The 13159-nt window shown below is 47.7% G+C and overlaps 1 long non-coding RNA gene across 2 annotated transcripts; it reads left to right on the forward strand.

The window, feature by feature from the left end:
* Positions 1-2407: 2407 nt before the first annotated feature.
* Positions 2408-8749, forward strand: LOC110308175. 2 transcript variants are annotated; one of them, XR_002379529.2, is made up of 3 exons: positions 2408-2539; positions 8168-8314; positions 8510-8749. It is a non-coding gene; the product is annotated as an uncharacterized LOC110308175 (long non-coding RNA). The 2 variants fall into 2 exon arrangements; XR_002379528.2 differs by lacking the exons at positions 8168-8314; positions 8510-8749 and adding an exon at positions 2871-3197.
* Positions 8750-13159: the final 4410 nt, after the last annotated feature.

Below are 13159 nucleotides of genomic sequence, written 5' to 3' on the forward strand. Positions count from 1 at the left end.
ACAGAGAAACCCTGTCTCGAAAAACAACAACAACAATGAAAGAAAGAATGACCCACCAACCCCTCCACACAGCTAGTTCTATCCAGATCCTGTGCGATCTTGTCCATCCAGCCCACATCCAGGCTCTTCTTGGTCTGGAATCTTCGACCCCAGAGGCAAACTGGTCCACCTCTTTCTTTCTAGTCTACTTCTCAGTGACAGGGAAGGCACTAGTGGGATAGGGTAAGGGAGCCTTGGATACTAAAGTTTTGTCTCCACGGGATCCCTGGGGACCCGAGGTCCGTGCCCACACTGTCTTCTAGCCACAAGAGTGACTTCTTTGCCTGCAGGATTGGGTTAGAGTCATTCCATCACAGCTAACTTCCAGTCTACATGGAGACAGAAGTAATGTAGAATAAGACGCTTCTTCCTGCAAATGGTCTGTAACTTACACAAACCACTTTGTGGGTCAGAATGTAGCTAGTCACACGTAACTGCAGTGGGTTCTGAGAAGTACACTTTCCAATCTGCAGGTCATACACCCGGCTGTCCTTAGTAAAGGGTTTCATTGATTAAGAGAGGAAGGGAAGGAGTTCAGCGTTTGTGCCTCCTCTGGCCTGGGATGTAACTCCCTGTAATCTTTACTGTCCAGAAACGAGGCATGTTCTGTATCTCAGAATCCTGCCACCAGCCCAGACGTCATAAGGGCATTCATTGGAATGCTATCCTTTCTTTAGGTTGGGCACTGAAACGAAGAGTCCCACTAGTCCAGATCATTGGTAGCTATAACAACAGACTGCCTGTCATTTATCTGGCTTCCATTTTGTGCTAATTACTCTTTGAAATGATCTCCATTGGCTCAATCTTCACAACCCCCCTGGGGGCACGCATTCACACAACTCTGTTCTCTGTCAGGAGAGGCTTCTAAAGGCCAAAATGTAGGGACCTTTCTCACCACCTCTCTAATTCCCCAGGTTTGCTCCAACCCAGTCCCTTAAGAAGAAGGTGAGAAGGTGGCCTTTTGCAAAGCGCAAGGACACCCATGAGCATGCTAAGCAGCTCAATTAACTCCGAGTTTGTTGTAGGATCAGTATGTCGTGGAAATTAGAAATCTCCGAAGAAGAGAGCATGTGCATCTGGGAGAACAGGGAGCTGCCTGGAATCAGAAGCCCGGATTTGACCTTTGCCCACATTTATTTCCGTCTCCCACACTAAATATTACTATTAGGCATGTGCGTTCTTGACTGTGCTCTCTCACTAGCATAGTCATAAACACAGTTAACTTAAAAACAAATACAGAAGTGTGTTTGACTTATTAGACATCCTTGCTTAATGGAATGCATGACCCCCCAAAGCCAGGAAGCAGACGCCTGCCTGCTTCCTGCCCTGCCACCATCATCCCCAGGCTCATAGGGAGAGGGAGGTGTGACCATCCTGTGGCAGTAGCATTTTGCACCAGGCCAGGGTGTGTGATTCTGCAGCAGCTGGGAAGGCACTGGCTGGACCCGCCTCAGGCAGCAGGAACATTCTGGCAGCCAATTACAAATCCTCTCTCAGAGCTGGGAGAAGGTGTGATCACTTCTCCAGGCTCCCCTGGGATCTCTTTTCCAGTGTGCAGAATGGGCCTCCCCAGGGCCCCTGCTCTGACGGCTCCCCTATCTATGCCTTGTAAATAGATTGCCAAGTCCTGGTCCTTCAAATCCCAGTGAGAGTGGGGGCAAAGCCGGCAGCCTCCTTTCTTCTGTCTAAGTCTGCTCGGGCTGCTGTAGCCAAGTGCTCTGTTTGAGGGGGTTGAGCTCAAGTGCCGGGATTAAAGGCATGCGCCACCATGCCTGGCTGTAACGTTCTTTCATAACTCTCAGCGATGACAGGGCCACTGCTACCTCCCTATTTAATAGCTTGCTTGTATTACCCCAAACTCTCATGCTGGTGTCTGAAACACAGTACCTTGGCACATGACTGTTTAGAGAGGGGTTCTTTCCAGACGCAATAAGTTAAAATGAAGCCGTTACTAGTGGAGGGAGGCTATCATATGACTGATGTCCTTTTAAAAAGAGGAAACTGGAGATACACACACACACACACACACACACACACACACACCATGTGAGCATGAAGGAAGAGCTGAGAAGCAATCCCAGAGACAAGGGGAAAGGCACCAAGCAAGACCGGATTCTTGTCGTCAGAAGGAGCAGAGCCATACTGTACTTTTTTGTTGGATTCCCAGCCTCAGAGTCCCACCCACCCCTACCCTGTTCTGTGCCGGTTAGGGAAGAAGAACTTCTGTTATGTCCATCAACAGAGAACATCAGCGGTCTCTAACTTCTGCCCAGGGGAACCTGCAGGTGTCGGAGACAGTGGAATGGCTTCAGATGATGAATCAGGGAGGCTTTCTGATGTCCTCTGCTCTCTGGCCCTCCACCGTTCATTCTCCTGTGTAAGTGCCAGTGTCTGTTTCTTTCTCCAGCCTCACGCTCTAAACAAGATGCCTCTGGCAGGAGGCCTGGGTAGATGGAGTCTTCCAAGTCCAATGCAACTTCACTGTTCCTGACTTATGAAGGTAAGACCCAGAACCACCCAGAAGCCTGCGAGCTTCCTGTTGGGTTACTTGTTTTACCATCTATATTGAAAAGAGTTGACTAATATAACGATCCCTTGGTAACAGGGCAGGGGATGTCTGCCCTTCACAGACATGTCTGTGTCTTGTCTGTCTGTCTCTTTCCATTGTTTGTGAAGGGCCCCCTTCTCTCTATAGAATCAAGGAACATGTCATATGGAGTCTTCCAGATTTAATATCTGAACTTGATTAACTGTCCATCTTGAGTTCTGTCTGAGTTCTGGGACCTTTGTCTTCCCATCTCTGAATCTGTGTGCTTCTCTCTTTGTTACAGCGTGAGATTTCAGCCATCTCCTACGATGAGGAGTCTCAGTCCTCATACATAGAGGGAACATTTCTGTCTGACCCTAGCAAGGTGTCAGGAGACATGCACAGTGCTGGTCTGACTTGCACTGGAATTCTTGTCTACTGTCATGTTGAGCCCTCGCCTGCCCTCTCTCAGTCCAGCCTGCCAAGCAGGGACCACAGTGGTACCTGCCACAGAACTGCACGCTGCCTGAGTTAGTTCCCATAGCTGTTAGCAAAGATCCTCAGTGACCGAGCCCCTTGTTAGAGCTGCCCAGTACTTAACAGCTGTTGAAATAAATACACACTTATTCTAGTTTTATTTTATGTCCAATATCCAATTCACTTTGAGAACAATGCCTGATACACAGTCCTTGCTAGAATGTCTGTGTGGGTTCAGTCAGGAGGCAGAGATCATAGAATGACTTGAACACTGGGAAGACATGTATAAAGATTTATTGAGCATCAAGGGAAGGTAGCTGTAGGTGTGGGATCCTGGTGGCTGCCCTTGGCTGAGAGTCTGCAGGGCAAGCTTAGAGGGGTCAGCGTTCATGGGACAAACCAGCAAACACAGTACAAGGGGAGAAAGATTTATTCATTCATGGCTTCAGAAGGGTCAGTCTATGAGGACTTGATGAAGCATGATAGATGCAGCATGCCATAGAGGCCAGAAAGCAGAGAAAAGGCAAATGGGACCACGACATCGCAAGCATGACCCAGGGGACTGACTTGCTCCCACTAGACCCCAGGCCTACAAGGTGGACAGCCAACATTCAACAATGAGCCCGTGGACTGCATTCAATATCCATGTCACAACGAGGGGGTCACCTCTCATCCAGGAAAGCAAGACTGTAGGGTGCTGGGCAATACAAACTGTGCAGGGGGCCTTGGCCAGAACTGGCCCACATCACTGGACAGCAGCAACAGCCTCCTAGTACAGGGTTGAGCAAGGCACGCAGAGAGGTGCTGCTGGTCTAGGCTTGGTGCATACTGGTGTCTGTGTAGGGGGGCCTTCAGCAAAGTAGGCATTAGGGAGATTTGAGGCCCTGAAGCTATTACCTGTGTGCTAGGACAGAGGACAAGGTGTTCTCTGCACCTCAGCCATGCATAGGTATGGCCAAGCACAGGGCAGCAGGAATGCATACAATAAAGCCCACACAGTAAAATGCACAGTATCCCTTTCCCGTCCTCTACTGGTGGATCTGAGCATCACACTTATGGTAAAGGGGACTGGTTCAAGAGAGACACCCCACACACATACCTCCAAGCTGTCACAGCAGTTAGATGATAAATTGATAACTAAAACCCCAGGTAAAAACTGTGGTATTTACCCACAACGTTAAGAAGCGTGAAGTTATTAGGATTATTTTTTAGAAAAACTGTTTAGCATTTCCTCAGGGGCTTTGTGGTGTTGAACACCTTGTCATTATGCATGTATGTGATTTACATGCCACCGTGTTGTTAGCATGTATGTTATCCACATGCCTCACATGGAGAGGTCTTTACTCAAATCCTTTGCTTACTTTTCAGTAGGATTATTTGGCGTTTACCCAGTGTTTGTTGCCACTGTTTGCAGTTGTGTTGAAGGAGTGAGTGTCTGTATATTTCAGATAGTCACTCCTGATAGTCTAGGTGGGCTGCAAATATCTTCTCGAACGCCACAGGCTGCTCTCTCTGCCGTGTGTAACATTCGGTCTCCCATAGTCCTGCTTCTCTTTTGCTCATTGCAAATCATCACAAAGTCAACACATTTCTTCCCTGTCATTTATCTCAGGTGTTTCTATATTTTGTAGTTTAGATCTTTAATCCATTGTTGATTTCTGGAGGAATGGCATGAAGGTTCAGTTTCACCCTTCTTCATTTGACTGTGCAGGTTTTGTAAGACCAGTTGTTTAAGGGACCGTTCTTGTCCCGGTGACTGTTCCCGGCTCCTGTCACAGACCAGTGACCAGGTGTGTGAGCTCATTTCATGGATCTGTATTCCATCCTACTATTTCTTGCAAATGATCTTTTAAGTTTGCATTTGTTTGTTTATTTACAGGGTGTGTGCATGTGTGCTTTTGTGCGTGTGTGGACATCCGGGGGCAACTTGTGGAATGGGTTCTCTCCTTCACTGTGTGTTCAGGAACTAGCTTGGATTGGCAAGCTTGCTGGTAAGTGCCTTACCTACTGGGCCATCTCAGCAGCTTCTGTGTATGTTTTTATTCCAGGCCCATACCGGTTGGTGCTGGTTTGAAAAAGAGCTTCACTATATAGCTCAGGGTGGCCCTCAACTCATCCTCCTGCCTCAGCTTTCTAAATTCTGGGACAGTTGGTAGGTGCCACCATACTGGCAAACAAAGCTTGTTTTGTTTTCTATAGATCTTAATAAAGTTTGAAATCAGGAAGAGTGATTGCTTCTTGCTTTGATATTCCTTCTCTAGGTTTCCTTGATCCCTTTGGGCCCCATGTGAAATACAGGATTATTTATTGTTTCTGTAACATTGAGTTTTTTATGAAGACTGTGATGAGTCTGTAGACAGAGTTTGTAGATAAAAATTTGAAATATATTACCTTATGTATTATATGCTTTTTGATGCTGTCATATGCTGAATTGTCTTCCTTTCCCTGTGGGATGGTGTGTTGATGATGTATTAATGCCATTTATTGTTGAATGTTGACAGTGTATCCTACAGTTTTTCTGGATTTGTTTGTATTATTAGTATTAGTTGTGTAAGACCCCCGAAGCTGGGCCTCCACTCAAGTCCCGGGATGAGCTGGCCAGCACCCCAATGACTCCAGAGAAAACCACACCTGATGCAAACTGCAAGAGGTTTTATTATCAGCTAGCCGAGCCATGCAGGGCAGGTGAGTTTGACCCTGAGCGGTGACAGTAGGGGGCTTTTAACAGATAGCTGAGGACTTGGGAGGAGTTGGGAGGAGAGTTGGCTACAGCCCCTTTCTGGCAAGGGGATGGGGGCAGTGAACTGCAGCCTCCTCTCTGGTGTCTAGCTCTATGTCCTTGTAGGTCTTCCTACAATTATTGCATCTCTGGCTGTAAGGCACAGAAACAAAAAGGCTTTTTGCTAGCTATAGAGAACAAAGAGCTTCTTTCTGGCTGCATTTTTAGAGATCAGGGAAAACAAGCGTGGGGAACGTCCAGGGGCTTTACCTTCCAGGGAGAAACGCTCTAAGTCGGGTCTCACAGTTGTAGCGATGTTTTGATGGAGTCTTTAGGGTTTTCTGATGTTAGGCCACTGTGTGTTCCCAGAGCCTTATCTCTTCCATTACAGTGGGTGTCTTTGTTTTCCTTTTCTTATGCAACTGCATTGGCTAGGATTTCTAGTCCCAAGTTAGGGTGGCCACTGTGAAAATGCTAACTGGAGCAGGTGCAGGTGAAGATGTCCAGGAACGCTTGTCAGTAGGAAGGTAAAATGATGTGGCCATTGTGGAAAACAGCATAGAGACTGTAAAACAAACCAAAACAAACCAAAACCAAAACAAAACAAAACACAGAGCCATCATATGATCCAACACCCCCAGTCCTGCGTATACATACATACATGCATACATACACATATACATACATGTGTGTGTGTGTGTGTGTGTGTATGTTTATAGAGAGAATAAAATAAAATAAAATGGGGTTTTGTTTGTTTGTTCCTGTATTTTGGGACAGGGTTTCTCTGTGTGGCCCTGGCTCTCCTGAAACTCATTCTGTAGACCAAATTGGTCTAAGTGTCAGAGATCCATCTGTCTCTGCCTTCCAAATGTTGGGATTATAGCTGTGAACCACCACGTGATTTAAACCTACTATCTTGAAGAGATATTTGTTCTTCCATGACCAGTGCATTGTTGCTCAAGCCCATGAGAGGTGACTAGGTAATGGCAGTGCAGAACACACACTCCATGGGCCTAGTTAACCCTTAAAAAGACAGAAGCCTGGATGTTTTTGTCAACTCAGAAGAACCTGGAATTCAAGAGGCTAAGTGAGATGAGCGAGTCACAGAGGGGTAGATCCTGCTGTCCAAAGTATTTAAATAAATCCACAAAAGTGCATACTACAGTGTGGTTGCCTGGGGCTGAGAGTGAGAAGCAGGGGGTGGGGTGGGGTGGAGTCAGGGGTGTTATTCCCAGTTGGCCTGACTTTCAGTTGTGTGGCTAATAGTGTGGCAATTACGAGGAAGCCAGATGTGCTGTCACATGACTGAAATCTCAAGGCTTGGGGAGGTCGAGGCAAGAAGATTTGGTTACCACCAAAGAAGAAAGAACAAAAGCAAAAATAACAACAACAACAACAACAACAAAAACCAAACAACAGCAAGCAAACAAACACACGAATGAAACAATAAACCCACAGAGGGTACACGGGAGTTTTGAGGTGATGGAGATGATGTCTGTTACCTTGGATTCAGTGAGATCGTCATGAACGAAGCAAACATGTCCGTAGTCATCCGTACATTAAGTGCTTGCATTTGGGGAGTTAACTGGTGGTAGCTTTGTGTGGCTCTAAACCCAGCCCCGGGGACCAGAGACAGCCAAACCTCCAGAGTGCTTGGCCAGCTGGCCTAGCTGAGTCCAGAGCCTCCTGTCTAGTGAGAGACCCTGTATGGAGTCGGTAAGGATGAGCACAATCGAAAAGACACGCGGTGTCCTGCTCTGGTCAGCACACATGCATTTATGGGTGCATGTCCATGCACAGTCATGTGTGTGCATCACACACACACTACACACAGAAATAAAGACATTAGTTATACCCCAGTAAAGCTGTGCTTCTTCAAAAAAAGAGGTCTGTTTAATGCCTCGAAAATATCTTTGTGATCTGTTTTCTTCATGTTCCTAGCATGTGAGGAATTTCTTTCTGGCTCTGGGGATACCAAACTGGGGTTTGCATGTGCAAGGCGAGCAAGCGTTCCTCCACTGAGCCCCCTCCCTCCCAGGCCTTTCTTCATGATGCAGTGAGAGAGAGTGGGCTCCTCGGGAAGGCAGCACGGTGCCGCACCAATCGTATAAGATGAGCACATTCCTGTATTAGAAAAGATGATGCCTGGCTGGCTGTACTGTGTCCCACTGCCTGTTGCCCTCCGCCCCCATCACCCTCTTCTTTTTGAGAATGAGAGAGTATAATAAAGAATGGAAGGTTCTTGTTGTCTCCTCTCGTCACCTCAGCCATGCCCAGGAGGAGCTGCGGACAAAGTGTTGAAGTCTCTAGAATCACAGCCAACAAGTGCTAACCCACCCCTTTTCCTCTTTCCCTCCCTGTCACTATCTCCCGTGTGACCTGGGATTCGCCTCTCTTGGGCCCAGAGAGCTGGAAGGAGTGACGGAAAGGCCATGAGGAGACCTGGTTTCTTGAACCATATGAATCAGTGCCCACCAGTGACCTGCAGAGACTCCACCCACCAGTGTCCTGCAGAGACCCCGACGCTGGCCCTGGCCCGGGCCCTGTGCCGGGTAAGCAGTGCTTTCTACTCTCTGTTGCTGGATCTCATCTCATGATTCTCTACAGGGTCTGCAGCATCCCCAGCTTTTACAACAAATTCCATAATCTGTTTGGTGGAGCACTGGAAAATCCTACCGAAGACATGGAAGCTACCAGACCATCTTCAAACGTGTGAAATCTCATAGCATCTTGGCTTATCCTGACAGCTGACTTCTGCTCTAAGTCCAAATGTTTGCTCATCAAGACGTCTTTGCGGACACGCACACTTGCCTGGAGACCTCATGCACACATGTGTAAGCACTCACGTGGACCCGAGGGTTTTGCAGCCTCACGGGAACAGTGCTCATGGAGGAAGTCCTGTGTGATTCATTCTGTTTGTCTGCTTGGCTGATGTTTCCAGTTTCCGTGTAATTTGCTCCTTTTGCATTAAGACAGAAGTAATGGTGTTTTGCCTCTTTTATTACTTATTATAAGCACTGTGGTATTCAGGATCATCTGCAAAACACCATTCAGCAGGAGGGTGGGCACATCGCTGGCCTCTTCCCTGTCAGGGTGAAAGCAGAGGGTGTCACCCTTGTCAGATGTCTTGATGAGGCAGAAGGGACAGAAATGCTAGCAGGGCGAGGTCCCTGACCTGCTAATAGACAGGCCCGATTTCCTCCGAAGGGGCGCTCTTGTGTTTTCCCAGCTGGCGAGGCTCAGACTCTCTCCTATCGATTATTATTTTGTATCAAAGGCTGCTGGGCTGAGCTGTCCAAATATGGCAGCAGCAGATGGAGCAAGCCCCGTCAAATGCTCAGACCATGAGGCTCCATTCAGAGGTTAGATCTTCTTGGCTTTTTTGTGGAAAAGTTTAACAGCTTCCTTCCTTCCTGTGTTCCCTCCTGGCCCTCCCAGGGGTTCATCATAGCTGCCAATGCCTCTGTGCTGCCACAGAGAGGACATCTGGTACCGGGACCATCTTGGGGCCTGGCTTTTTGCCATGAACACGTGACAAGAAAGATGGGGTGCTGGGGGCTGGAGCCTTGGCTCGGTTGGAGAAGTGCTAGTGTATAAGCGTGTAAACAAAGCCAGGGGCAGACGCATGCGCTTGTTATCCCAGTACTGGGGAAGCAGGAGGAGGAGTCCTGTGCTCACTGTCCATCCAGGCCGGGTAGCAAGCCCCAAGCAAGATAAAGACGACGCTGTTTCAAATGACAAGGTGGACGGCTCATGAGAGGCAACCCCTGAAAGTTTTCTTCTGGCTTCCATATGTATACACACACACACACACACACACACACACACACACACTCACTCACATATGAAAACAGGAAGGAAGAAAGGAAGGAGGGAAGGATGGAGGGAGGTCGGGGAGGAAGAGGAGAAGAGAGGAGAGAGCAAGGGAGATGGCTGCACATGTTTAGGATACCAAATCTTAATCTGTAACCTCTTCAAAGAGATATTGCAAGTGGCTTCTTGTTCCTGAAATGACAAATGGCCCATTTAAAGCCCCCGGCTTTCTGCAGGTATGGAATGGAAGTGTGAGGGTCATAGGTCAGCGGCCCCTCTACCCCTCCATTTCCTTCTCTGCTGTTTATGTCATGCTGATGGATGCCTCTGCTGCCTTTTGTCTTCTGAGCTGTGACTCTGTTGTGGGGAAGCAGAGGATTCCCAAGGAAGGCCAAGGCCACCAAGGCCAGCTGGTAAGGCGGGAGTTCTCACCTCTGCTTGTCTCCGGAAAGTGACAGGGCAGACCCACCTGTCTCCTAGAAGCGGGTCCTCAGACAGCCTTCTGGCCAGGCAGGGTTGGGCATCTTTCAGGTATAAACTCAGAATATCATCACGGGTGATGTCAAACCCTGACTAGTGGTGTCTATTCAGCTCTGTGTGTACACATGAGAAAGTGTGGCCTCACATTCCCAAGCCCCACAGGAGTAGATTTAGAATGTCAGTGCCTGGTCATGGCAATGGCTACTGTTTCTTTTTCCTTTCCTTTCCTTTCCTTTTTCTTTATTGGATATTTTCTTTATTTACATTTCAAATATTTTCTTCTTTCCAGGTCTCACCTTTGGAAACTCCCTATCCTATGCCCCCTCCTTCTGCCTCTATAAGGATGCTCCCTGACCCACCCACTCCTGCCTTCCCACCCTGGCATTCCCAATGGCCTCTCCTTCTACTGATGTCTGACAAGTCCATCCTCGGTGAACTCTTCAGAGAGACTGTAAACTGGCTAGTTTATGTCAACTTGACACAGATTAGAGTTATCACAGAGAAAGGAGCTTCAGTTGGGGAAATGCCTCCATGAGATCCAGCTGTAAGGCATTTTCTCAGTTAGTGATCAAGTGGGGAGGGCTCCTTGTGGGTGGTGCCATCTCTGGGCTGGTAGTCTTGGTTCTATAAGAGAGCAGGCTGAGCAAGGCAGGGGAAGCAGGCCAGTAAGGAACATCCCTCCATGGCCTCTGCATCAGCTCCTGCTTCCTGACCTGTTTGAGTTCCAGTCCTGACTTCCTTGGTGATGAACAGCAATGTGGAAGTGTAAACTAAATAAACCCTTTCCTCCCCAACTTGCTTCTTGGTCATGATGTTTGTGCAGGAATAGAAACCCTGACTAAGACACTCTGCCACATATGAAGCTGGAGCCATGGGTCCCTCCATTGTAGTCTTTGGTTGGTGGTCAAGTCCTCATGATCTCTGGGGGTGTCTGGCTTGTTTACACTGTTGATACCCCCATGGGGCTGCAAACCATCTCAACTCCTTTAGTCTCTTCTCCAATTCTCCATCGGGGACCCCACACTCAGTCAAATGGTTGGCTGCGAGCTTCCGCCTCTGTATTTGTCAGGCTCTGGTGGAGTCTCTCAGGAGACATGGCTAGTGTTTCTAAAAGGCTTTGTATTGCCTCAAAGAATGCTCCAGATAGACTATTTCATCGAAATCATCCCTTTAGTGCAAGGTGTCTCCCATGTGGTTCTGGATGCAGCAGAAGACACAAGACAGCTACCTGTGAAACACAGAACAATCTAGCCACACAACAGGCTACTATTTAGCCTAGAAAAAAGAAGACTCTAATACTTGGCCATAATGTGGACGATCCTTGAAGATAGGATGCCAAGAGAAATAAACGCATTACAAAAAGACAAACACTGGGATTTCACTCACAGGAGATCACTGGAGTCTGGAGAGGCAGCCAAGGTCTGGGGAAGGAGGCCATAGGAGGCCATTGATTAGTAAAGGCAGAGGTTTCCTTTTACAAGGGCTCTGGGAGGGATGCTGATGTTGGCTATGTGGATGCATGCTCGCTGCCCTTCAGCACACACTTTAAGGTGGCCAGGATGGAACAGTGTGTATACTTGTATTTTAGCATCATTTAAAAGATGATGCCTGATGGCGTCCTGTCATGAAGGCAAGGGTGGGGCTCCTGAGGACCTCCCCTTTCTAAGAATTTATTCGATGTTAAGGGTTGATGGGAAAAGGAGGAGACACGAGCTCCGACTCGGTTCTTACTTTATTTTGTTTTTGCAATGCTAAGGATCCAAGATTTCAAGCCTAAGCCTTTTTTAAAAGTTTTTTTCAAAGATTATATTTATTTTTTATATGTTTGCCTGGATCTGTGTCTCTGTGCCCTGTTTTCACAGAGGCCCAATGAAGGTGTCTGATCTCCTAGGACTAGAGTTACAGATGACTGGGAGCCATCATGTGGGTACTGGGAATTGAGCCTGGGTCCTCTGGAAGAACGGCCAGAGCTATCTCTCCAGCCCTATAAATGATTACTATTGCATGTCTATGAAGTTTCTCAGGTAACTGGACAGCTGCGAGCGAGAACCACAGATTCTCAGCTCCGATCACACCCTTGAACCAACTAGGCAGCGGGAGACTGCTGACGTCCAGGTCATGTCCCTTGGGGCTCCTTGGCCAAAGCTGGAGTGGCCTCTTGGAGACAAGGTTTCTAAAAGCTCACAGAATAGCCAGGGATGAGCTGATGACAGCAACTGTGAGATAGACAGTCAGCTCACTGAGGCCAGCCACATCTTCCAGGGTCACACGACACTGTAAACAAGCTCTTGGAAGTTCAAAATGTTCACGTCTTTTAAAATCAAAATGAGAAAAACCATACTTTTAACCTTTTAGTTTGAAGACAATGTTGTATGTAATATGTATTTATTGTTATACACATAAGTCATACAATATAATTTTATGGATTTTGGGAACAAGAAGAGCCCATGGAGGTCTCTGGGTAGCTACTAGCTGATTGCCTGTTAGTGCTACCTGGTTCCCTCTTCAGGCCTTTGCAGCCCGAATGAGAGAAAGACTCACAGCATTAAGTAGGTCAGGGACAACAAGAAGTGTGGCCATGGAGTGGGGGTGGGGAGAGAGGCCTCATGGAGCTAAAGCTGTGAAGGGAGATTGAGGGATTTGGAGAGGTCAGGCTGAGGAGGAGAGAGGGAAACGGATGAGGGAGCCAACTAGAAATACTGTCCAGGGCATCAGCCAGCCTGTAAGTAGCTTCCTCTTTTTTTGCTGCTGGTCTCTGTGAGAGCCTTTCTGTCTGCTATTAGGTGCCAGTCCTTGTTCTCTCCCAACCCTCAACCTGCACTGGGCCCTAGGCTTTCTACCCCCTTCATTCCTTCCCTTTCCTTCTTCCCCCATTTCCACAAGAGCTATTATTATTATTAGTAGTAGTAATAGTAGTATTTAACTCTCTTTTTTTTCATTAGGTATTTTCCTCATTTACATTTCTAATGCTATCCCCAAAGTCCCCCATACCCTCCCCCCCAACTCCCCTACCCACCCACTCCCACTTTTTGGCCCTGGCATTCCCCTGTACTGGGGCATATAAAGTTTGCAAGTCCAATGGGCCTCTCTTTCCAGTGATGGCC

Source organism: Mus caroli, chromosome 2, assembly GCF_900094665.2.
Source record: "Mus caroli chromosome 2, CAROLI_EIJ_v1.1, whole genome shotgun sequence".
In the NCBI taxonomy this organism is placed as follows: Eukaryota; Metazoa; Chordata; class Mammalia; order Rodentia; family Muridae; genus Mus; species Mus caroli.